The sequence below is a fragment of the Dipodomys spectabilis genome, unplaced genomic scaffold (genome assembly GCF_019054845.1).
Source record: "Dipodomys spectabilis isolate Male_0828 unplaced genomic scaffold, ASM1905484v1 ptg000421l, whole genome shotgun sequence".
NCBI classification, from domain to species: domain Eukaryota; kingdom Metazoa; phylum Chordata; class Mammalia; order Rodentia; family Heteromyidae; genus Dipodomys; species Dipodomys spectabilis.
The window spans coordinates 1,261,678-1,265,165 of NW_024871098.1; positions in this window are offsets into that span (position 1 = coordinate 1,261,678).

The following is a 3,488-nucleotide window of genomic DNA, read 5'->3' on the forward strand; positions in this document are numbered from 1 at the left end:
AAAGTTCATAGATAGCAATATCAATAGAAAGCACACATTCTGGGAGAAGATCTTCACGAGTTATAAAATGGACAAGGTCTTATATGTAAAATGTACTTAGGACTCAAAAAATTAAATCCCCCAACATCAAATCCTCAGAGAAACAACTGCTCAATAATTAAGTGGGCTAAAAACTTAAAGAGAGACTTCTCTGAAGAGGAAATAAAAATGGCCATTAGATACATGAAGAAATGCTCAACTATTCTAGCCACAAAAGAAATGCAAATCAAGAGAATATTGCGATTGTACCTTACTCTAGTTAGAATGGCTATAATCAAGAATTTTTTTTTTCTGTTTATGTGGTGCAGAGGAATCGAACCCAGGGCCTCATGCATACAATGCAAAACACTCTACTCCTGAGTCACTTTCCCGGCCCCTAATCAAGAAATTTAATAACAACACCTTAGAGGGTATGTGGCTAAAACGAAACCCTATTTCATTGATGGTGGGAGTGTAAACTTGTTTAACCACTTTTTAAAGCAGTATGGAAGTTCTTCAAAAGACTCCATGTAAAGTTCCCCTATGTCCCAGCAATCCCACTTTTGGGCATTTAGGCATTTACCCAAATGATCACAAACAAAGTCATACCAAAGTTGCCTGTGCAAGCATGTTTATGGAAACAACCTCGATGCTCCTCAGTTCATGAATGGATCAAGAAAATGTGATACACACACACACACACACACACACACACACACACACACACACACACACACACAATGACACACACACAATGGAATTCTATGCTTCTATTAGAAAGAATGAGATTGTCACATTTGTTAGGAAATGGAAGGACTTGGTAAATATTATATTAAGTGAAGTAAGCCAGGCCCAAAGAAACATATGTCCCATGGTTTCCCTTGTTTGCAAGGACTAGTACATGTCTAGGACAAGCAGAGAAGATCAAAGGCTATGGACGTATAACCATATAACCATATAAGGTGACATTAAGTGAAAGGACCCCAAGTCAGACACACAAGTGATTTTTCTTTCTTGTTTTTGTTTTTAATATACTTATAATGCACTATGTGATTCTTTTGTAAGTTCATCCCCCCATGGTATACCCCATGGTAAAATCCCTGTTTTCACTGTATTTGTTTCCAGTGTTCTGCACCTTATATACATATTTTGTAATTTGGGAAGTGGAAAGGTTGTAGCAGAATGCAGAAATGGGGATCCAGCTTGACCCATTGTGATTATGAGATGTACAGGACACTGTGTTGAAAATGAATTTACAATGTCGAGTAATGGTCAATGAGGGAGGAGTTGGAGAGTTGGGGAGGGAAAAGGTCGTAGGGGAAAAACAAAGGAGGAGGTAACAATGCTCAATAGGAAATGTACTCATTACCCTACTCATGTAACTGTAAACCCTCTGTATAGTATTTTTACAATAAAAAATATAAAACACTCTTCCTGGTATAGATTTCCAGTGCTGCCCACGGCATTGCATTTTTTTACCTTTTCTGGCTGTGGTTAGGTCCATCTGCCTAATGGATCAGTACTCTTCAAGGCTTCTTGGTCCTGAAGTGGGACTTGGATTATCCAGTGACGTTTGGAACTAAGCCAAGGACAGGACAAAACCACTTCCAGGGCATTGCTTCTTCATTCCCCTCCCCCCACCATGCAACTAGGATTGCAAGCAGAATTTCTCTGAATTCGACTCCAGAAAACAATCACTGAACCAAAAGGCAAGGTCACCAAACACCTCCCCTCCTCCCCCCAATTCCTCCTTTCTTCCTCCTTGGTAAAGTACAAAATAATTTTGTAGGTTTTGGCAAACACACAAATTGCCCACTACCTCCCCTTTTAAACTAGGCTTAAAGTCACTAAGCATTTAAACTGATAATGCCGCACTCATTATTCTGGACAACAACTTCAGGTTGTTTGATGCTTTAATTTGTTGTTGTTGTTGGTGGTGGTATAAGGGCCTCAAATCTGGGTCTAGCTGTTATACCTGATGAGCTTTTCAGCTCAAGGCTAGTGCACTACCACTTGAGCCACAGAGCCATTTCCACATTTTTCTGCTTATGTGGTGCTGAGGAATTAAACCCAAGCCTTATGTATTCAGGACAAGTACTCTACCACTGAGTCTCCTTCCCAGCCTTAATGCTTCAATTCTTTAAATTGTATTTTTGTCAGTCCTGTGGTTTAATCTCAGGGTATTAACATATTCCTGAGTTCTTCAGCTCAAGTGGAGCCCTCTACCACTTGAGCCACAGTGCCAATTTCTGTTTTCAGATAAGCGTCCTTCAGATATTCCTGCCAGGGTTTGCTTTGATCAGTGAATTTTTAAATTATATTTCTTCTATGTATTTATTGGAATATTGCAGTTTATCTGAAATTTAAAGTTTTCTGTAAAACTCTGTCTTCAAGTATTCCAATAGTATTAAATATTACATTTACAATCTATGCTGTAGCAATACATTTTGAAATTATTATGTTAAGATGAAATTCTTGTTGTTTGTAGAAAAATCCCATTAAAGTACAAATGGGAAATATGCTTATTTCAGCAGCCTTGAGTCTCCTTCTTATTTATTTATTTGTGAAAATACCATATAGAGGGGTAACAATTACATGGGCAAGATAATGAGTATATTACTCATCAAGCATTATTGCCTCCTCCTTTGTTTCCCCTTCCCATCTGTTCTCATCTGCCCACCCCCTACCCCCGTTGCTCTCCAGACACCCCTTTGCCATCCCCCACTCTCGCCGGCCAAGGTGTAAAGTTCGTTTTTCTTTTATGTTTTATTTGTTTATTTTTTTATAGTGAGAATACCAACAGACAAGTTACAATTACATGGGCAAGATAACGAGTACATTTCTTATCAAGCACTGTTGCTGCCACTTTGTTTCCCCTTCCCATCCCTTTCCATACTACCCCCCTCCCTCCATCCGACCCTCCCCCCACCCCCCATCAAAGCTTTAAAGTTCGGTTTTCAACCTAACGACTTGTATATCTCCTTGTTGCAATGGGTCCACCTGTATCCCGTGTTAAAAGATTAGTTTTTTCCCTTCTCCTCCACAAATTATACCAACACCAAATACCGTGAAAGCAGGGTCTTTACTGTGGGGGAGGGATATGCAAAGCAATATAGAAATTATCTTATAAATATGTTAGAAACAATCCCAAGAAAAAAAAAAAAAACATTGAATCCTTATCTTGTGGTTCATTTCACCCAACCTCAACTTGTCTGACCTTTTCGGCTTATCTCAGACATATACTGGTTATTGTAAATAAAGGAAACCATGGGACCTATGTTTTTTGGGACTGGTTTATTCCCTTAATATAAATTTTTCCATGTCTTTCCATTTCCTAGCAAATGGGGCAATGTCATTCTTTCAGATAGAGGCATAGAATTCCATTGTGTGTGTGTGTGTGTGTGTGTGTGTGTGTGTGTGTGTGTATATATATATATATATATATATATATATGTATGTATGTATGTATA